At 48.0% G+C, this 20,791-nt stretch overlaps 17 non-coding genes across 17 annotated transcripts; all 17 read right to left on the bottom strand.

Moving 5' to 3' along the window:
• Positions 1-759: 759 nt before the first annotated feature.
• On the bottom strand, positions 760-841 carry TRNAL-UAG (transfer RNA leucine (anticodon UAG)). The gene has a single exon. It is a non-coding gene; the product is annotated as a tRNA-Leu (tRNA).
• Positions 842-1,985: 1,144 nt separating this feature from the next.
• Positions 1,986-2,067, bottom strand: TRNAL-UAG (transfer RNA leucine (anticodon UAG)). Its single transcript has one exon. It is a non-coding gene; the product is annotated as a tRNA-Leu (tRNA).
• Positions 2,068-3,211: 1,144 nt separating this feature from the next.
• Positions 3,212-3,293, bottom strand: TRNAL-UAG (transfer RNA leucine (anticodon UAG)). Its single transcript has one exon. It is a non-coding gene; the product is annotated as a tRNA-Leu (tRNA).
• A 1,144-nt stretch (positions 3,294-4,437) lies between these two features.
• TRNAL-UAG (transfer RNA leucine (anticodon UAG)) lies at positions 4,438-4,519 on the bottom strand. Its single transcript has one exon. It is a non-coding gene; the product is annotated as a tRNA-Leu (tRNA).
• Positions 4,520-5,663: 1,144 nt separating this feature from the next.
• TRNAL-UAG (transfer RNA leucine (anticodon UAG)) lies at positions 5,664-5,745 on the bottom strand. The gene has a single exon. It is a non-coding gene; the product is annotated as a tRNA-Leu (tRNA).
• A 1,144-nt stretch (positions 5,746-6,889) lies between these two features.
• Positions 6,890-6,971, bottom strand: TRNAL-UAG (transfer RNA leucine (anticodon UAG)). The gene has a single exon. It is a non-coding gene; the product is annotated as a tRNA-Leu (tRNA).
• A 1,144-nt stretch (positions 6,972-8,115) lies between these two features.
• On the bottom strand, positions 8,116-8,197 carry TRNAL-UAG (transfer RNA leucine (anticodon UAG)). The gene has a single exon. It is a non-coding gene; the product is annotated as a tRNA-Leu (tRNA).
• Positions 8,198-9,341: 1,144 nt separating this feature from the next.
• TRNAL-UAG (transfer RNA leucine (anticodon UAG)) lies at positions 9,342-9,423 on the bottom strand. The gene has a single exon. It is a non-coding gene; the product is annotated as a tRNA-Leu (tRNA).
• A 1,144-nt stretch (positions 9,424-10,567) lies between these two features.
• TRNAL-UAG (transfer RNA leucine (anticodon UAG)) lies at positions 10,568-10,649 on the bottom strand. Its single transcript has one exon. It is a non-coding gene; the product is annotated as a tRNA-Leu (tRNA).
• A 1,144-nt stretch (positions 10,650-11,793) lies between these two features.
• On the bottom strand, positions 11,794-11,875 carry TRNAL-UAG (transfer RNA leucine (anticodon UAG)). The gene has a single exon. It is a non-coding gene; the product is annotated as a tRNA-Leu (tRNA).
• A 1,144-nt stretch (positions 11,876-13,019) lies between these two features.
• TRNAL-UAG (transfer RNA leucine (anticodon UAG)) lies at positions 13,020-13,101 on the bottom strand. The gene has a single exon. It is a non-coding gene; the product is annotated as a tRNA-Leu (tRNA).
• Positions 13,102-14,245: 1,144 nt separating this feature from the next.
• Positions 14,246-14,327, bottom strand: TRNAL-UAG (transfer RNA leucine (anticodon UAG)). Its single transcript has one exon. It is a non-coding gene; the product is annotated as a tRNA-Leu (tRNA).
• Positions 14,328-15,471: 1,144 nt separating this feature from the next.
• Positions 15,472-15,553, bottom strand: TRNAL-UAG (transfer RNA leucine (anticodon UAG)). Its single transcript has one exon. It is a non-coding gene; the product is annotated as a tRNA-Leu (tRNA).
• Positions 15,554-16,697: 1,144 nt separating this feature from the next.
• TRNAL-UAG (transfer RNA leucine (anticodon UAG)) lies at positions 16,698-16,779 on the bottom strand. Its single transcript has one exon. It is a non-coding gene; the product is annotated as a tRNA-Leu (tRNA).
• Positions 16,780-17,923: 1,144 nt separating this feature from the next.
• TRNAL-UAG (transfer RNA leucine (anticodon UAG)) lies at positions 17,924-18,005 on the bottom strand. The gene has a single exon. It is a non-coding gene; the product is annotated as a tRNA-Leu (tRNA).
• A 1,144-nt stretch (positions 18,006-19,149) lies between these two features.
• On the bottom strand, positions 19,150-19,231 carry TRNAL-UAG (transfer RNA leucine (anticodon UAG)). The gene has a single exon. It is a non-coding gene; the product is annotated as a tRNA-Leu (tRNA).
• A 1,144-nt stretch (positions 19,232-20,375) lies between these two features.
• Positions 20,376-20,457, bottom strand: TRNAL-UAG (transfer RNA leucine (anticodon UAG)). The gene has a single exon. It is a non-coding gene; the product is annotated as a tRNA-Leu (tRNA).
• Positions 20,458-20,791: the final 334 nt, after the last annotated feature.

The raw sequence follows: 20,791 nt of genomic DNA, 5'->3' as shown, positions 1-20,791 counted from the left end.
TTTTCTTTATTTCTGCATATTTCTGTAGCTAGCTGCATTCTTTCAGTCAACATCCCGCCCCATTTAGTGCTCACGTTTTTAAAGAAGTCCACCATTAGCCCGCAGTGTAAGCCTACCCGGGGCCTCCGCCGATGGTCCATGGTGTGTGGGATCCTTACTGGACCAACCCCAGCCGTAACGCAAATCTTAGCTTTGTCTCATTCGACCCCTAACTCGACCCAAGGAGCTACTGCAAACTCTTAGCCTAACACTAGCCCTAAATGAAAGACGCCTATTGTCCTCACATGTGGGATTTTGTTCTCGCTGCTAGTGCATACGAAACTTGGTTCCGACGTGTCCAGGAGTGGGAGAATTACCAGGGACCTTGCAATCTCGTGCCTGGGGGTTTCTAAGCTGGGCATAGGAGCTCCACTGGATGGAGCCAAGTGTCTTGAACTGAGTTTTTGTGATGCAGCAGGAAAAGGCGCTGCAAAAAGGAGCAACTACCAAGGCAAAGAGATGTGCATTCATTAGGGCATCGTGTCGGCAGATTTGTGGCCCTGCCAAGCACGTGTTTATTGACAGGATCGTGAACGCATGTCCGTTTTCAGTGAACAGTGATTTATGCTTTACCCTTTTTTGGTGAAAACGCACACGAGTCAGATGTGTGCTTTCAGTCTGGGTGTTCAGAAAAGCAAGAATTCATAAACACATGCCATTCCCTGGCTCCCAATTGTCCTGTCTGTACACGTGGCATGAAGATAAAAAAGAAACAGCTATTGGCAGCGGTGGGATTCGAACCCACGCCTCCAAAGAGACTGGAGCCTAAATCCAGCGCCTTAGACCGCTCGGCCACGCTACCCTGCTGGTACTGAAACGAGAGCCTCTGAGACCTGTATTTTTTTAGGGATTGGCTGGTTTGGCCATTAATTCAAAATCAAAGCAAAGCATGAACTTGGATTGAATTCTAGCACTGGCTGTGCAAAGCCCGAACTGAACAATAAAGCACACTTGTCAGCCTGAAATTGAAATGTCACCTTTCGGGAGTGCTCTGTTCGACAGCAGTCTGGTAGCCTAGTGGTCAATGTCAGCACCCCTCCATCCAGCAGTCCTGAGTTCAATTCCCGGTGAGGGAGGTCAGATCTTTTCTAGGTTTTTTTTGGTTCTAAAAATGTTTGGGAAGCGAAGGTTCAGGAACATTGCCGGTAGGGAGAGTAAGCTCTTTAAAGGCATGCAATGAGATGTGTTTTTCTTTATTTCTGCATATTTCTGTAGCTAGCTGCATTCTTTCAGTCAACATCCCGCCCCATTTAGTGCTCACGTTTTTAAAGAAGTCCACCATTAGCCCGCAGTGTAAGCCTACCCGGGGCCTCCGCCGATGGTCCATGGTGTGTGGGATCCTTACTGGACCAACCCCAGCCGTAACGCAAATCTTAGCTTTGTCTCATTCGACCCCTAACTCGACCCAAGGAGCTACTGCAAACTCTTAGCCTAACACTAGCCCTAAATGAAAGACGCCTATTGTCCTCACATGTGGGATTTTGTTCTCGCTGCTAGTGCATACGAAACTTGGTTCCGACGTGTCCAGGAGTGGGAGAATTACCAGGGACCTTGCAATCTCGTGCCTGGGGGTTTCTAAGCTGGGCATAGGAGCTCCACTGGATGGAGCCAAGTGTCTTGAACTGAGTTTTTGTGATGCAGCAGGAAAAGGCGCTGCAAAAAGGAGCAACTACCAAGGCAAAGAGATGTGCATTCATTAGGGCATCGTGTCGGCAGATTTGTGGCCCTGCCAAGCACGTGTTTATTGACAGGATCGTGAACGCATGTCCGTTTTCAGTGAACAGTGATTTATGCTTTACCCTTTTTTGGTGAAAACGCACACGAGTCAGATGTGTGCTTTCAGTCTGGGTGTTCAGAAAAGCAAGAATTCATAAACACATGCCATTCCCTGGCTCCCAATTGTCCTGTCTGTACACGTGGCATGAAGATAAAAAAGAAACAGCTATTGGCAGCGGTGGGATTCGAACCCACGCCTCCAAAGAGACTGGAGCCTAAATCCAGCGCCTTAGACCGCTCGTCCACGCTACCCTGCTGGTACTGAAACGAGAGCCTCTGAGACCTGTATTTTTTTAGGGATTGGCTGGTTTGGCCATTAATTCAAAATCAAAGCAAAGCATGAACTTGGATTGAATTCTAGCACTGGCTCTGCAAAGCCCGAACTGAACAATAAAGCACACTTGTCAGCCTGAAATTGAAATGTCACCTTTCGGGAGTGCTCTGTTCAACAGCAGTCTGGTAGCCTAGTGGTCAATGTCAGCACCCCTCCATCCAGCAGTCTTGAGTTCAATTCCCGGTGAGGGAGGTCAGATCTTTTCTAGGTTTTTTTTGGTTCTAAAAATGTTTGGGAAGCGAAGGTTCAGGAACATTGCCGGTAGGGAGAGTAAGCTCTTTAAAGGCATGCAATGAGATGTGTTTTTCTTTATTTCTGCATATTTCTGTAGCTAGCTGCATTCTTTCAGTCAACATCCCGCCCCATTTAGTGCTCACGTTTTTAAAGAAGTCCACCATTAGCCCGCAGTGTAAGCCTACCCGGGGCCTCCGCCGATGGTCCATGGTGTGTGGGATCCTTACTGGACCAACCCCAGCCGTAACGCAAATCTTAGCTTTGTCTCATTCGACCCCTAACTCGACCCAAGGAGCTACTGCAAACTCTTAGCCTAACACTAGCCCTAAATGAAAGACGCCTATTGTCCTCACATGTGGGATTTTGTTCTCGCTGCTAGTGCATACGAAACTTGGTTCCGACGTGTCCAGGAGTGGGAGAATTACCAGGGACCTTGCAATCTCGTGCCTGGGGGTTTCTAAGCTGGGCATAGGAGCTCCACTGGATGGAGCCAAGTGTCTTGAACTGAGTTTTTGTGATGCAGCAGGAAAAGGCGCTGCAAAAAGGAGCAACTACCAAGGCAAAGAGATGTGCATTCATTAGGGCATCGTGTCGGCAGATTTGTGGCCCTGCCAAGCACGTGTTTATTGACAGGATCGTGAACGCATGTCCGTTTTCAGTGAACAGTGATTTATGCTTTACCCTTTTTTGGTGAAAACGCACACGAGTCAGATGTGTGCTTTCAGTCTGGGTGTTCAGAAAAGCAAGAATTCATAAACACATGCCATTCCCTGGCTCCCAATTGTCCTGTCTGTACACGTGGCATGAAGATAAAAAAGAAACAGCTATTGGCAGCGGTGGGATTCGAACCCACGCCTCCAAAGAGACTGGAGCCTAAATCCAGCGCCTTAGACCGCTCGGCCACGCTACCCTGCTGGTACTGAAACGAGAGCCTCTGAGACCTGTATTTTTTTAGGGATTGGCTGGTTTGGCCATTAATTCAAAATCAAAGCAAAGCATGAACTTGGATTGAATTCTAGCACTGGCTGTGCAAAGCCCGAACTGAACAATAAAGCACACTTGTCAGCCTGAAATTGAAATGTCACCTTTCGGGAGTGCTCTGTTCAACAGCAGTCTGGTAGCCTAGTGGTCAATGTCAGCACCCCTCCATCCAGCAGTCTTGAGTTCAATTCCCGGTGAGGGAGGTCAGATCTTTTCTAGGTTTTTTTTGGTTCTAAAAATGTTTGGGAAGCGAAGGTTCAGGAACATTGCCGGTAGGGAGAGTAAGCTCTTTAAAGGCATGCAATGAGATGTGTTTTTCTTTATTTCTGCATATTTCTGTAGCTAGCTGCATTCTTTCAGTCAACATCCCGCCCCATTTAGTGCTCACGTTTTTAAAGAAGTCCACCATTAGCCCGCAGTGTAAGCCTACCCGGGGCCTCCGCCGATGGTCCATGGTGTGTGGGATCCTTACTGGACCAACCCCAGCCGTAACGCAAATCTTAGCTTTGTCTCATTCGACCCCTAACTCGACCCAAGGAGCTACTGCAAACTCTTAGCCTAACACTAGCCCTAAATGAAAGACGCCTATTGTCCTCACATGTGGGATTTTGTTCTCGCTGCTAGTGCATACGAAACTTGGTTCCGACGTGTCCAGGAGTGGGAGAATTACCAGGGACCTTGCAATCTCGTGCCTGGGGGTTTCTAAGCTGGGCATAGGAGCTCCACTGGATGGAGCCAAGTGTCTTGAACTGAGTTTTTGTGATGCAGCAGGAAAAGGCGCTGCAAAAAGGAGCAACTACCAAGGCAAAGAGATGTGCATTCATTAGGGCATCGTGTCGGCAGATTTGTGGCCCTGCCAAGCACGTGTTTATTGACAGGATCGTGAACGCATGTCCGTTTTCAGTGAACAGTGATTTATGCTTTACCCTTTTTTGGTGAAAACGCACACGAGTCAGATGTGTGCTTTCAGTCTGGGTGTTCAGAAAAGCAAGAATTCATAAACACATGCCATTCCCTGGCTCCCAATTGTCCTGTCTGTACACGTGGCATGAAGATAAAAAAGAAACAGCTATTGGCAGCGGTGGGATTCGAACCCACGCCTCCAAAGAGACTGGAGCCTAAATCCAGCGCCTTAGACCGCTCGGCCACGCTACCCTGCTGGTACTGAAACGAGAGCCTCTGAGACCTGTATTTTTTTAGGGATTGGCTGGTTTGGCCATTAATTCAAAATCAAAGCAAAGCATGAACTTGGATTGAATTCTAGCACTGGCTGTGCAAAGCCCGAACTGAACAATAAAGCACACTTGTCAGCCTGAAATTGAAATGTCACCTTTCGGGAGTGCTCTGTTCAACAGCAGTCTGGTAGCCTAGTGGTCAATGTCAGCACCCCTCCATCCAGCAGTCTTGAGTTCAATTCCCGGTGAGGGAGGTCAGATCTTTTCTAGGTTTTTTTTGGTTCTAAAAATGTTTGGGAAGCGAAGGTTCAGGAACATTGCCGGTAGGGAGAGTAAGCTCTTTAAAGGCATGCAATGAGATGTGTTTTTCTTTATTTCTGCATATTTCTGTAGCTAGCTGCATTCTTTCAGTCAACATCCCGCCCCATTTAGTGCTCACGTTTTTAAAGAAGTCCACCATTAGCCCGCAGTGTAAGCCTACCCGGGGCCTCCGCCGATGGTCCATGGTGTGTGGGATCCTTACTGGACCAACCCCAGCCGTAACGCAAATCTTAGCTTTGTCTCATTCGACCCCTAACTCGACCCAAGGAGCTACTGCAAACTCTTAGCCTAACACTAGCCCTAAATGAAAGACGCCTATTGTCCTCACATGTGGGATTTTGTTCTCGCTGCTAGTGCATACGAAACTTGGTTCCGACGTGTCCAGGAGTGGGAGAATTACCAGGGACCTTGCAATCTCGTGCCTGGGGGTTTCTAAGCTGGGCATAGGAGCTCCACTGGATGGAGCCAAGTGTCTTGAACTGAGTTTTTGTGATGCAGCAGGAAAAGGCGCTGCAAAAAGGAGCAACTACCAAGGCAAAGAGATGTGCATTCATTAGGGCATCGTGTCGGCAGATTTGTGGCCCTGCCAAGCACGTGTTTATTGACAGGATCGTGAACGCATGTCCGTTTTCAGTGAACAGTGATTTATGCTTTACCCTTTTTTGGTGAAAACGCACACGAGTCAGATGTGTGCTTTCAGTCTGGGTGTTCAGAAAAGCAAGAATTCATAAACACATGCCATTCCCTGGCTCCCAATTGTCCTGTCTGTACACGTGGCATGAAGATAAAAAAGAAACAGCTATTGGCAGCGGTGGGATTCGAACCCACGCCTCCAAAGAGACTGGAGCCTAAATCCAGCGCCTTAGACCGCTCGGCCACGCTACCCTGCTGGTACTGAAACGAGAGCCTCTGAGACCTGTATTTTTTTAGGGATTGGCTGGTTTGGCCATTAATTCAAAATCAAAGCAAAGCATGAACTTGGATTGAATTCTAGCACTGGCTCTGCAAAGCCCGAACTGAACAATAAAGCACACTTGTCAGCCTGAAATTGAAATGTCACCTTTCGGGAGTGCTCTGTTCAACAGCAGTCTGGTAGCCTAGTGGTCAATGTCAGCACCCCTCCATCCAGCAGTCTTGAGTTCAATTCCCGGTGAGGGAGGTCAGATCTTTTCTAGGTTTTTTTTGGTTCTAAAAATGTTTGGGAAGCGAAGGTTCAGGAACATTGCCGGTAGGGAGAGTAAGCTCTTTAAAGGCATGCAATGAGATGTGTTTTTCTTTATTTCTGCATATTTCTGTAGCTAGCTGCATTCTTTCAGTCAACATCCCGCCCCATTTAGTGCTCACGTTTTTAAAGAAGTCCACCATTAGCCCGCAGTGTAAGCCTACCCGGGGCCTCCGCCGATGGTCCATGGTGTGTGGGATCCTTACTGGACCAACCCCAGCCGTAACGCAAATCTTAGCTTTGTCTCATTCGACCCCTAACTCGACCCAAGGAGCTACTGCAAACTCTTAGCCTAACACTAGCCCTAAATGAAAGACGCCTATTGTCCTCACATGTGGGATTTTGTTCTCGCTGCTAGTGCATACGAAACTTGGTTCCGACGTGTCCAGGAGTGGGAGAATTACCAGGGACCTTGCAATCTCGTGCCTGGGGGTTTCTAAGCTGGGCATAGGAGCTCCACTGGATGGAGCCAAGTGTCTTGAACTGAGTTTTTGTGATGCAGCAGGAAAAGGCGCTGCAAAAAGGAGCAACTACCAAGGCAAAGAGATGTGCATTCATTAGGGCATCGTGTCGGCAGATTTGTGGCCCTGCCAAGCACGTGTTTATTGACAGGATGGTGAACGCATGTCCGTTTTCAGTGAACAGTGATTTATGCTTTACCCTTTTTTGGTGAAAACGCACACGAGTCAGATGTGTGCTTTCAGTCTGGGTGTTCAGAAAAGCAAGAATTCATAAACACATGCCATTCCCTGGCTCCCAATTGTCCTGTCTGTACACGTGGCATGAAGATAAAAAAGAAACAGCTATTGGCAGCGGTGGGATTCGAACCCACACCTCCAAAGAGACTGGAGCCTAAATCCAGCGCCTTAGACCGCTCGGCCACGCTACCCTGCTGGTACTGAAACGAGAGCCTCTGAGACCTGTATTTTTTTAGGGATTGGCTGGTTTGGCCATTAATTCAAAATCAAAGCAAAGCATGAACTTGGATTGAATTCTAGCACTGGCTGTGCAAAGCCCGAACTGAACAATAAAGCACACTTGTCAGCCTGAAATTGAAATGTCACCTTTCGGGAGTGCTCTGTTCAACAGCAGTCTGGTAGCCTAGTGGTCAATGTCAGCACCCCTCCATCCAGCAGTCTTGAGTTCAATTCCCGGTGAGGGAGGTCAGATCTTTTCTAGGTTTTTTTTGGTTCTAAAAATGTTTGGGAAGCGAAGGTTCAGGAACATTGCCGGTAGGGAGAGTAAGCTCTTTAAAGGCATGCAATGAGATGTGTTTTTCTTTATTTCTGCATATTTCTGTAGCTAGCTGCATTCTTTCAGTCAACATCCCGCCCCATTTAGTGCTCACGTTTTTAAAGAAGTCCACCATTAGCCCGCAGTGTAAGCCTACCCGGGGCCTCCGCCGATGGTCCATGGTGTGTGGGATCCTTACTGGACCAACCCCAGCCGTAACACAAATCTTAGCTTTGTCTCATTCGACCCCTAACTCGACCCAAGGAGCTACTGCAAACTCTTAGCCTAACACTAGCCCTAAATGAAAGACGCCTATTGTCCTCACATGTGGGATTTTGTTCTCGCTGCTAGTGCATACGAAACTTGGTTCCGACGTGTCCAGGAGTGGGAGAATTACCAGGGACCTTGCAATCTCGTGCCTGGGGGTTTCTAAGCTGGGCATAGGAGCTCCACTGGATGGAGCCAAGTGTCTTGAACTGAGTTTTTGTGATGCAGCAGGAAAAGGCGCTGCAAAAAGGAGCAACTACCAAGGCAAAGAGATGTGCATTCATTAGGGCATCGTGTCGGCAGATTTGTGGCCCTGCCAAGCACGTGTTTATTGACAGGATCGTGAACGCATGTCCGTTTTCAGTGAACAGTGATTTATGCTTTACCCTTTTTTGGTGAAAACGCACACGAGTCAGATGTGTGCTTTCAGTCTGGGTGTTCAGAAAAGCAAGAATTCATAAACACATGCCATTCCCTGGCTCCCAATTGTCCTGTCTGTACACGTGGCATGAAGATAAAAAAGAAACAGCTATTGGCAGCGGTGGGATTCGAACCCACGCCTCCAAAGAGACTGGAGCCTAAATCCAGCGCCTTAGACCGCTCGGCCACGCTACCCTGCTGGTACTGAAACGAGAGCCTCTGAGACCTGTATTTTTTTAGGGATTGGCTGGTTTGGCCATTAATTCAAAATCAAAGCAAAGCATGAACTTGGATTGAATTCTAGCACTGGCTGTGCAAAGCCCGAACTGAACAATAAAGCACACTTGTCAGCCTGAAATTGAAATGTCACCTTTCGGGAGTGCTCTGTTCAACAGCAGTCTGGTAGCCTAGTGGTCAATGTCAGCACCCCTCCATCCAGCAGTCTTGAGTTCAATTCCCGGTGAGGGAGGTCAGATCTTTTCTAGGTTTTTTTTGGTTCTAAAAATGTTTGGGAAGCGAAGGTTCAGGAACATTGCCGGTAGGGAGAGTAAGCTCTTTAAAGGCATGCAATGAGATGTGTTTTTCTTTATTTCTGCATATTTCTGTAGCTAGCTGCATTCTTTCAGTCAACATCCCGCCCCATTTAGTGCTCACGTTTTTAAAGAAGTCCACCATTAGCCCGCAGTGTAAGCCTACCCGGGGCCTCCGCCGATGGTCCATGGTGTGTGGGATCCTTACTGGACCAACCCCAGCCGTAACGCAAATCTTAGCTTTGTCTCATTCGACCCCTAACTCGACCCAAGGAGCTACTGCAAACTCTTAGCCTAACACTAGCCCTAAATGAAAGACGCCTATTGTCCTCACATGTGGGATTTTGTTCTCGCTGCTAGTGCATACGAAACTTGGTTCCGACGTGTCCAGGAGTGGGAGAATTACCAGGGACCTTGCAATCTCGTGCCTGGGGGTTTCTAAGCTGGGCATAGGAGCTCCACTGGATGGAGCCAAGTGTCTTGAACTGAGTTTTTGTGATGCAGCAGGAAAAGGCGCTGCAAAAAGGAGCAACTACCAAGGCAAAGAGATGTGCATTCATTAGGGCATCGTGTCGGCAGATTTGTGGCCCTGCCAAGCACGTGTTTATTGACAGGATCGTGAACGCATGTCCGTTTTCAGTGAACAGTGATTTATGCTTTACCCTTTTTTGGTGAAAACGCACACGAGTCAGATGTGTGCTTTCAGTCTGGGTGTTCAGAAAAGCAAGAATTCATAAACACATGCCATTCCCTGGCTCCCAATTGTCCTGTCTGTACACGTGGCATGAAGATAAAAAAGAAACAGCTATTGGCAGCGGTGGGATTCGAACCCACGCCTCCAAAGAGACTGGAGCCTAAATCCAGCGCCTTAGACCGCTCGGCCACGCTACCCTGCTGGTACTGAAACGAGAGCCTCTGAGACCTGTATTTTTTTAGGGATTGGCTGGTTTGGCCATTAATTCAAAATCAAAGCAAAGCATGAACTTGGATTGAATTCTAGCACTGGCTGTGCAAAGCCCGAACTGAACAATAAAGCACACTTGTCAGCCTGAAATTGAAATGTCACCTTTCGGGAGTGCTCTGTTCAACAGCAGTCTGGTAGCCTAGTGGTCAATGTCAGCACCCCTCCATCCAGCAGTCTTGAGTTCAATTCCCGGTGAGGGAGGTCAGATCTTTTCTAGGTTTTTTTTGGTTCTAAAAATGTTTGGGAAGCGAAGGTTCAGGAACATTGCCGGTAGGGAGAGTAAGCTCTTTAAAGGCATGCAATGAGATGTGTTTTTCTTTATTTCTGCATATTTCTGTAGCTAGCTGCATTCTTTCAGTCAACATCCCGCCCCATTTAGTGCTCACGTTTTTAAAGAAGTCCACCATTAGCCCGCAGTGTAAGCCTACCCGGGGCCTCCGCCGATGGTCCATGGTGTGTGGGATCCTTACTGGACCAACCCCAGCCGTAACGCAAATCTTAGCTTTGTCTCATTCGACCCCTAACTCGACCCAAGGAGCTACTGCAAACTCTTAGCCTAACACTAGCCCTAAATGAAAGACGCCTATTGTCCTCACATGTGGGATTTTGTTCTCGCTGCTAGTGCATACGAAACTTGGTTCCGACGTGTCCAGGAGTGGGAGAATTACCAGGGACCTTGCAATCTCGTGCCTGGGGGTTTCTAAGCTGGGCATAGGAGCTCCACTGGATGGAGCCAAGTGTCTTGAACTGAGTTTTTGTGATGCAGCAGGAAAAGGCGCTGCAAAAAGGAGCAACTACCAAGGCAAAGAGATGTGCATTCATTAGGGCATCGTGTCGGCAGATTTGTGGCCCTGCCAAGCACGTGTTTATTGACAGGATCGTGAACGCATGTCCGTTTTCAGTGAACAGTGATTTATGCTTTACCCTTTTTTGGTGAAAACGCACACGAGTCAGATGTGTGCTTTCAGTCTGGGTGTTCAGAAAAGCAAGAATTCATAAACACATGCCATTCCCTGGCTCCCAATTGTCCTGTCTGTACACGTGGCATGAAGATAAAAAAGAAACAGCTATTGGCAGCGGTGGGATTCGAACCCACGCCTCCAAAGAGACTGGAGCCTAAATCCAGCGCCTTAGACCGCTCGGCCACGCTACCCTGCTGGTACTGAAACGAGAGCCTCTGAGACCTGTATTTTTTTAGGGATTGGCTGGTTTGGCCATTAATTCAAAATCAAAGCAAAGCATGAACTTGGATTGAATTCTAGCACTGGCTGTGCAAAGCCCGAACTGAACAATAAAGCACACTTGTCAGCCTGAAATTGAAATGTCACCTTTCGGGAGTGCTCTGTTCGACAGCAGTCTGGTAGCCTAGTGGTCAATGTCAGCACCCCTCCATCCAGCAGTCCTGAGTTCAATTCCCGGTGAGGGAGGTCAGATCTTTTCTAGGTTTTTTTTGGTTCTAAAAATGTTTGGGAAGCGAAGGTTCAGGAACATTGCCGGTAGGGAGAGTAAGCTCTTTAAAGGCATGCAATGAGATGTGTTTTTCTTTATTTCTGCATATTTCTGTAGCTAGCTGCATTCTTTCAGTCAACATCCCGCCCCATTTAGTGCTCACGTTTTTAAAGAAGTCCACCATTAGCCCGCAGTGTAAGCCTACCCGGGGCCTCCGCCGATGGTCCATGGTGTGTGGGATCCTTACTGGACCAACCCCAGCCGTAACGCAAATCTTAGCTTTGTCTCATTCGACCCCTAACTCGACCCAAGGAGCTACTGCAAACTCTTAGCCTAACACTAGCCCTAAATGAAAGACGCCTATTGTCCTCACATGTGGGATTTTGTTCTCGCTGCTAGTGCATACGAAACTTGGTTCCGACGTGTCCAGGAGTGGGAGAATTACCAGGGACCTTGCAATCTCGTGCCTGGGGGTTTCTAAGCTGGGCATAGGAGCTCCACTGGATGGAGCCAAGTGTCTTGAACTGAGTTTTTGTGATGCAGCAGGAAAAGGCGCTGCAAAAAGGAGCAACTACCAAGGCAAAGAGATGTGCATTCATTAGGGCATCGTGTCGGCAGATTTGTGGCCCTGCCAAGCACGTGTTTATTGACAGGATCGTGAACGCATGTCCGTTTTCAGTGAACAGTGATTTATGCTTTACCCTTTTTTGGTGAAAACGCACACGAGTCAGATGTGTGCTTTCAGTCTGGGTGTTCAGAAAAGCAAGAATTCATAAACACATGCCATTCCCTGGCTCCCAATTGTCCTGTCTGTACACGTGGCATGAAGATAAAAAAGAAACAGCTATTGGCAGCGGTGGGATTCGAACCCACGCCTCCAAAGAGACTGGAGCCTAAATCCAGCGCCTTAGACCGCTCGTCCACGCTACCCTGCTGGTACTGAAACGAGAGCCTCTGAGACCTGTATTTTTTTAGGGATTGGCTGGTTTGGCCATTAATTCAAAATCAAAGCAAAGCATGAACTTGGATTGAATTCTAGCACTGGCTCTGCAAAGCCCGAACTGAACAATAAAGCACACTTGTCAGCCTGAAATTGAAATGTCACCTTTCGGGAGTGCTCTGTTCAACAGCAGTCTGGTAGCCTAGTGGTCAATGTCAGCACCCCTCCATCCAGCAGTCTTGAGTTCAATTCCCGGTGAGGGAGGTCAGATCTTTTCTAGGTTTTTTTTGGTTCTAAAAATGTTTGGGAAGCGAAGGTTCAGGAACATTGCCGGTAGGGAGAGTAAGCTCTTTAAAGGCATGCAATGAGATGTGTTTTTCTTTATTTCTGCATATTTCTGTAGCTAGCTGCATTCTTTCAGTCAACATCCCGCCCCATTTAGTGCTCACGTTTTTAAAGAAGTCCACCATTAGCCCGCAGTGTAAGCCTACCCGGGGCCTCCGCCGATGGTCCATGGTGTGTGGGATCCTTACTGGACCAACCCCAGCCGTAACGCAAATCTTAGCTTTGTCTCATTCGACCCCTAACTCGACCCAAGGAGCTACTGCAAACTCTTAGCCTAACACTAGCCCTAAATGAAAGACGCCTATTGTCCTCACATGTGGGATTTTGTTCTCGCTGCTAGTGCATACGAAACTTGGTTCCGACGTGTCCAGGAGTGGGAGAATTACCAGGGACCTTGCAATCTCGTGCCTGGGGGTTTCTAAGCTGGGCATAGGAGCTCCACTGGATGGAGCCAAGTGTCTTGAACTGAGTTTTTGTGATGCAGCAGGAAAAGGCGCTGCAAAAAGGAGCAACTACCAAGGCAAAGAGATGTGCATTCATTAGGGCATCGTGTCGGCAGATTTGTGGCCCTGCCAAGCACGTGTTTATTGACAGGATCGTGAACGCATGTCCGTTTTCAGTGAACAGTGATTTATGCTTTACCCTTTTTTGGTGAAAACGCACACGAGTCAGATGTGTGCTTTCAGTCTGGGTGTTCAGAAAAGCAAGAATTCATAAACACATGCCATTCCCTGGCTCCCAATTGTCCTGTCTGTACACGTGGCATGAAGATAAAAAAGAAACAGCTATTGGCAGCGGTGGGATTCGAACCCACGCCTCCAAAGAGACTGGAGCCTAAATCCAGCGCCTTAGACCGCTCGGCCACGCTACCCTGCTGGTACTGAAACGAGAGCCTCTGAGACCTGTATTTTTTTAGGGATTGGCTGGTTTGGCCATTAATTCAAAATCAAAGCAAAGCATGAACTTGGATTGAATTCTAGCACTGGCTGTGCAAAGCCCGAACTGAACAATAAAGCACACTTGTCAGCCTGAAATTGAAATGTCACCTTTCGGGAGTGCTCTGTTCAACAGCAGTCTGGTAGCCTAGTGGTCAATGTCAGCACCCCTCCATCCAGCAGTCTTGAGTTCAATTCCCGGTGAGGGAGGTCAGATCTTTTCTAGGTTTTTTTTGGTTCTAAAAATGTTTGGGAAGCGAAGGTTCAGGAACATTGCCGGTAGGGAGAGTAAGCTCTTTAAAGGCATGCAATGAGATGTGTTTTTCTTTATTTCTGCATATTTCTGTAGCTAGCTGCATTCTTTCAGTCAACATCCCGCCCCATTTAGTGCTCACGTTTTTAAAGAAGTCCACCATTAGCCCGCAGTGTAAGCCTACCCGGGGCCTCCGCCGATGGTCCATGGTGTGTGGGATCCTTACTGGACCAACCCCAGCCGTAACGCAAATCTTAGCTTTGTCTCATTCGACCCCTAACTCGACCCAAGGAGCTACTGCAAACTCTTAGCCTAACACTAGCCCTAAATGAAAGACGCCTATTGTCCTCACATGTGGGATTTTGTTCTCGCTGCTAGTGCATACGAAACTTGGTTCCGACGTGTCCAGGAGTGGGAGAATTACCAGGGACCTTGCAATCTCGTGCCTGGGGGTTTCTAAGCTGGGCATAGGAGCTCCACTGGATGGAGCCAAGTGTCTTGAACTGAGTTTTTGTGATGCAGCAGGAAAAGGCGCTGCAAAAAGGAGCAACTACCAAGGCAAAGAGATGTGCATTCATTAGGGCATCGTGTCGGCAGATTTGTGGCCCTGCCAAGCACGTGTTTATTGACAGGATCGTGAACGCATGTCCGTTTTCAGTGAACAGTGATTTATGCTTTACCCTTTTTTGGTGAAAACGCACACGAGTCAGATGTGTGCTTTCAGTCTGGGTGTTCAGAAAAGCAAGAATTCATAAACACATGCCATTCCCTGGCTCCCAATTGTCCTGTCTGTACACGTGGCATGAAGATAAAAAAGAAACAGCTATTGGCAGCGGTGGGATTCGAACCCACGCCTCCAAAGAGACTGGAGCCTAAATCCAGCGCCTTAGACCGCTCGGCCACGCTACCCTGCTGGTACTGAAACGAGAGCCTCTGAGACCTGTATTTTTTTAGGGATTGGCTGGTTTGGCCATTAATTCAAAATCAAAGCAAAGCATGAACTTGGATTGAATTCTAGCACTGGCTGTGCAAAGCCCGAACTGAACAATAAAGCACACTTGTCAGCCTGAAATTGAAATGTCACCTTTCGGGAGTGCTCTGTTCAACAGCAGTCTGGTAGCCTAGTGGTCAATGTCAGCACCCCTCCATCCAGCAGTCTTGAGTTCAATTCCCGGTGAGGGAGGTCAGATCTTTTCTAGGTTTTTTTTGGTTCTAAAAATGTTTGGGAAGCGAAGGTTCAGGAACATTGCCGGTAGGGAGAGTAAGCTCTTTAAAGGCATGCAATGAGATGTGTTTTTCTTTATTTCTGCATATTTCTGTAGCTAGCTGCATTCTTTCAGTCAACATCCCGCCCCATTTAGTGCTCACGTTTTTAAAGAAGTCCACCATTAGCCCGCAGTGTAAGCCTACCCGGGGCCTCCGCCGATGGTCCATGGTGTGTGGGATCCTTACTGGACCAACCCCAGCCGTAACGCAAATCTTAGCTTTGTCTCATTCGACCCCTAACTCGACCCAAGGAGCTACTGCAAACTCTTAGCCTAACACTAGCCCTAAATGAAAGACGCCTATTGTCCTCACATGTGGGATTTTGTTCTCGCTGCTAGTGCATACGAAACTTGGTTCCGACGTGTCCAGGAGTGGGAGAATTACCAGGGACCTTGCAATCTCGTGCCTGGGGGTTTCTAAGCTGGGCATAGGAGCTCCACTGGATGGAGCCAAGTGTCTTGAACTGAGTTTTTGTGATGCAGCAGGAAAAGGCGCTGCAAAAAGGAGCAACTACCAAGGCAAAGAGATGTGCATTCATTAGGGCATCGTGTCGGCAGATTTGTGGCCCTGCCAAGCACGTGTTTATTGACAGGATCGTGAACGCATGTCCGTTTTCAGTGAACAGTGATTTATGCTTTACCCTTTTTTGGTGAAAACGCACACGAGTCAGATGTGTGCTTTCAGTCTGGGTGTTCAGAAAAGCAAGAATTCATAAACACATGCCATTCCCTGGCTCCCAATTGTCCTGTCTGTACACGTGGCATGAAGATAAAAAAGAAACAGCTATTGGCAGCGGTGGGATTCGAACCCACGCCTCCAAAGAGACTGGAGCCTAAATCCAGCGCCTTAGACCGCTCGGCCACGCTACCCTGCTGGTACTGAAACGAGAGCCTCTGAGACCTGTATTTTTTTAGGGATTGGCTGGTTTGGCCATTAATTCAAAATCAAAGCAAAGCATGAACTTGGATTGAATTCTAGCACTGGCTGTGCAAAGCCCGAACTGAACAATAAAGCACACTTGTCAGCCTGAAATTGAAATGTCACCTTTCGGGAGTGCTCTGTTCAACAGCAGTCTGGTAGCCTAGTGGTCAATGTCAGCACCCCTCCATCCAGCAGTCTTGAGTTCAATTCCCGGTGAGGGAGGTCAGATCTTTTCTAGGTTTTTTTTGGTTCTAAAAATGTTTGGGAAGCGAAGGTTCAGGAACATTGCCGGTAGGGAGAGTAAGCTCTTTAAAGGCATGCAATGAGATGTGTTTTTCTTTATTTCTGCATATTTCTGTAGCTAGCTGCATTCTTTCAGTCAACATCCCGCCCCATTTAGTGCTCACGTTTTTAAAGAAGTCCACCATTAGCCCGCAGTGTAAGCCTACCCGGGGCCTCCGCCGATGGTCCATGGTGTGTGGGATCCTTACTGGACCAACCCCAGCCGTAACGCAAATCTTAGCTTTGTCTCATTCGACCCCTAACTCGACCCAAGGAGCTACTGCAAACTCTTAGCCTAACACTAGCCCTAAATGAAAGACGCCTATTGTCCTCACATGTGGGATTTTGTTCTCGCTGCTAGTGCATACGAAACTTGGTTCCGACGTGTCCAGGAGTGGGAGAATTACCAGGGACCTTGCAATCTCGTGCCTGGGGGTTTCTAAGCTGGGCATAGGAGCTCCACTGGATGGAGCCAAGTGTCTTGAACTGAGTTTTTGTGATGCAGCAGGAAAAGGCTCCGCAAAAAGGAGCAACTACCAAGGCAAAGAGATGTGCATTCATTAGGGCATCGTGTCGGCAGATTTGTGGCCCTGCCCTGAACGTGTTTATTGACAGGATCGTGAACGCATGTCCGTTTTCAGTGAACAGTGATTTATGCTTTACCCTTTTTTGGTGAAAACGCACACGAGTCAGATGTGTGCTTTCAGTCTGGGTGTTCAGAAAAGCAAGAATTCATAAACACATGCCATTCCCTGGCTCCCAATTGTCCTGTCTGTACACGTGGCATGAAGATAAAAAAGAAACAGCTATTGGCAGCGGTGGGATTCGAACCCACGCCTCCAAAGAGACTGGAGCCTAAATCCAGCGCCTTAGACCGCTCGGCCACGCTACCCTGCTGGTACTGAAACGAGAGCCTCTGAGACCTGTATTTTTTTAGGGATTGGCTGGTTTGGCCATTAATTCAAAATCAAAGCAAAGCATGAACTTGGATTGAATTCTAGCACTGGCTGTGCAAAGCCCGAACTGAACAATAAAGCACACTTGTCAGCCTGAAATTGAAATGTCACCTTTCGGGAGTGCTCTGTTCGACAGCAGTCTGGTAGCCTAGTGGTCAATGTCAGCACCCCTCCATCCAGCAGTCCTGAGTTCAATTCCCGGTGAGGGAGGTCAGATCTTTTCTAGGTTTTTTTTGGTTCTAAAAATGTTTGGGAAGCGAAGGTTCAGGAACATTGCCGGTAGGGAGAGTAAGCTCTTTAAAGGCATGCAATGAGATGTGTTTTTCTTTATTTCTGCATATTTCTGTAGCTAGCTGCATTCTTTCAGTCAACATCCCGCCCCATTTAGTGCTCACGTTTTTAAAGAAGTCCACCATTAGCCCGCAGTGTAAGCCTACCCGGGGCCTCCGCCGATGGTCCATGGTGTGTGGGATCCTTACTGGACCAACCCCAGCCGTAACGCAAATCTTAGCTTTGTCTCATTCGACCCCTAACTCGACCCAAGGAGCTACTGCAAACTCTTAGCCTAACACTAGCCCTAAATGAAAGACGCCTATTGTCCTCACATGTGGGATTTTGTTCTCGCTGCTAGTGCATACGAAACTTGGTTCCGACGTGTCCAGGAGTGGGAGAATTACCAGGGACCTTGCAATCTCGTGCCTGGGGGTTTCTAAGCTGGGCATAGGAGCTCCACTGGATGGAGCCAAGTGTCTTGAACTGAGTTTTTGTGATGCAGCAGGAAAAGGCGCTGCAAAAAGGAGCAACTACCAAGGCAAAGAGATGTGCATTCATTAGGGCATCGTGTCGGCAGATTTGTGGCCCTGCCAAGCACGTGTTTATTGACAGGATCGTGAACGCATGTCCGTTTTCAGTGAACAGTGATTTATGCTTTACCCTTTTTTGGTGAAAACGCACACGAGTCAGATGTGTGCTTTCAGTCTGGGTGTTCAGAAAAGCAAGAATTCATAAACACATGCCATTCCCTGGCTCCCAATTGTCCTGTCTGTACACGTGGCATGAAGATAAAAAAGAAACAGCTATTGGCAGCGGTGGGATTCGAACCCACGCCTCCAAAGAGACTGGAGCCTAAATCCAGCGCCTTAGACCGCTCGGCCACGCTACCCTGCTGGTACTGAAACGAGAGCCTCTGAGACCTGTATTTTTTTAGGGATTGGCTGGTTTGGCCATTAATTCAAAATCAAAGCAAAGCATGAACTTGGATTGAATTCTAGCACTGGCTCTGCAAAGCCCGAACTGAACAATAAAGCACACTTGTCAGCCTGAAATTGAAATGTCACCTTTCGGGAGTGCTCTGTTCAACAGCAGTCTGGTAGCCTAGTGGTCAATGTCAGCACCCCTCCATCCAGCAGTCTTGAGTTCAATTCCCGGTGAGGGAGGTCAGATCTTTTCTAGGTTTTTTTTGGTTCTAAAAATGTTTGGGAAGCGAAGGTTCAGGAACATTGCCGGTAGGGAGAGTAAGCTCTTTAAAGGCATGCAATGAGATGTGTTTTTCTTTATTTCTGCATATTTCTGTAGCTAGCTGCATTCTTTCAGTCAACATCCCGCCCCATTTAGTGCTCACGTTTTTAAAGAAGTCCACCATTAGCCCGCAGTGTAAGCCTACCCGGGGCCTCCGCCGATGGTCCATGGTGTGTGGGATCCTTACTGGACCAACCCCAGCCGTAACGCAAATCTTAGCTTTGTCTCATTCGACCCCTAACTCGACCCAAGGAGCTACTGCAAACTCTTAGCCTAACACTAGCCCTAAATGAAAGACGCCTATTGTCCTCACATGTGGGATTTTGTTCTCGCTGCTAGTGCATACGAAACTTGGTTCCGACGTGTCCAGGAGTGGGAGAATTACCAGGGACCTTGCAATCTCGTGCCTGGGGGTTTCTAAGCTGGGCATAGGAGCTCCACTGGATGGAGCCAAGTGTCTTGAACTGAGTTTTTGTGATGCAGCAGGAAAAGGCGCTGCAAAAAGGAGCAACTACCAAGGCAAAGAGATGTGCATTCATTAGGGCATCGTGTCGGCAGATTTGTGGCCCTGCCAAGCACGTGTTTATTGACAGGATCGTGAACGCATGTCCGTTTTCAGTGAACAGTGATTTATGCTTTACCCTTTTTTGGTGAAAACGCACACGAGTCAGATGTGTGCTTTCAGTCTGGGTGTTCAGAAAAGCAAGAATTCATAAACACATGCCATTCCCTGGCTCCCAATTGTCCTGTCTGTACACGTGGCATGAAGATAAAAAAGAAACAGCTATTGGCAGCGGTGGGATTCGAACCCACGCCTCCAAAGAGACTGGAGCCTAAATCCAGCGCCTTAGACCGCTCGGCCACGCTACCCTGCTGGTACTGAAACGAGAGCCTCTGAGACCTGTATTTTTTTAGGGATTGGCTGGTTTGGCCATTAATTCAAAATCAAAGCAAAGCATGAACTTGGATTGAATTCTAGCACTGGCTGTGCAAAGCCCGAACTGAACAATAAAGCACACTTGTCAGCCTGAAATTGAAATGTCACCTTTCGGGAGTGCTCTGTTCAACAGCAGTCTGGTAGCCTAGTGGTCAATGTCAGCACCCCTCCATCCAGCAGTCTTGAGTTCAATTCCCGGTGAGGGAGGTCAGATCTTTTCTAGGTTTTTTTTGGTTCTAAAAATGTTTGGGAAGCGAAGGTTCAGGAACATTGCCGGTAGGGAGAGTAAGCTCTTTAAAGGCATGCAATGAGATGTGTTTTTCTTTATTTCTGCATATTTCTGTAGCTAGCTGCATTCTTTCAGTCAACATCCCGCCCCATTTAGTGCTCACGTTTTTAAAGAAGTCCACCATTAGCCCGCAGTGTAAGCCTACCCGGGGCCTCCGCCGATGGTCCATGGTGTGTGGGATCCTTACTGGACCAACCCCAGCCGTAACGCAAATCTTAGCTTTGTCTCATTCGACCCCTAACTCGACCCAAGGAGCTACTGCAAACTCTTAGCCTAACACTAGCCCTAAATGAAAGACGCCTATTGTCCTCACATGTGGGATTTTGTTCTCGCTGCTAGTGCATACGAAACTTGGTTCCGACGTGTCCAGGAGTGGGAGAATTACCAGGGACCTTGCAATCTCGTGCCTGGGGGTTTCTAAGCTGGGCATAGGAGCTCCACTGGATGGAGCCAAGTGTCTTGAACTGAGTTTTTGTGATGCAGCAGGAAAAGGCGCTGCAAAAAGGAGCAACTACCAAGGCAAAGAGATGTGCATTCATTAGGGCATCGTGTCGGCAGATTTGTGGCCCTGCCAAGCACGTGTTTATTGACAGGATCGTGAACGCATGTCCGTTTTCAGTGAACAGTGATTTATGCTTTACCCTTTTTTGGTGAAAACGCACACGAGTCAGATGTGTGCTTTCAGTCTGGGTGTTCAGAAAAGCAAGAATTCATAAACACATGCCATTCCCTGGCTCCCAATTGTCCTGTCTGTACACGTGGCATGAAGATAAAAAAGAAACAGCTATTGGCAGCGGTGGGATTCGAACCCACGCCTCCAAAGAGACTGGAGCCTAAATCCAGCGCCTTAGACCGCTCGGCCACGCTACCCTGCTGGTACTGAAACGAGAGCCTCTGAGACCTGTATTTTTTTAGGGATTGGCTGGTTTGGCCATTAATTCAAAATCAAAGCAAAGCATGAACTTGGATTGAATTCTAGCACTGGCTGTGCAAAGCCCGAACTGAACAATAAAGCACACTTGTCAGCCTGAAATTGAAATGTCACCTTTCGGGAGTGCTCTGTTCAACAGCAGTCTGGTAGCCTAGTGGTCAATGTCAGCACCCCTCCATCCAGCAGTCTTGAGTTCAATTCCCGGTGAGGGAGGTCAGATCTTTTCTAGGTTTTTTTTGGTTCTAAAAATGTTTGGGAAGCGAAGGTTCAGGA

Source organism: Ambystoma mexicanum, chromosome 1p, assembly GCF_040938575.1.
Source record: "Ambystoma mexicanum isolate Mex_15411 chromosome 1p, UKY_AmexF1_1, whole genome shotgun sequence".
Classification (NCBI taxonomy): Eukaryota; Metazoa; Chordata; class Amphibia; order Caudata; family Ambystomatidae; genus Ambystoma; species Ambystoma mexicanum.
The sequence above is the reverse complement of the archived record's forward strand: the minus strand, read 5'-3'. Positions and strand labels throughout refer to the sequence as shown.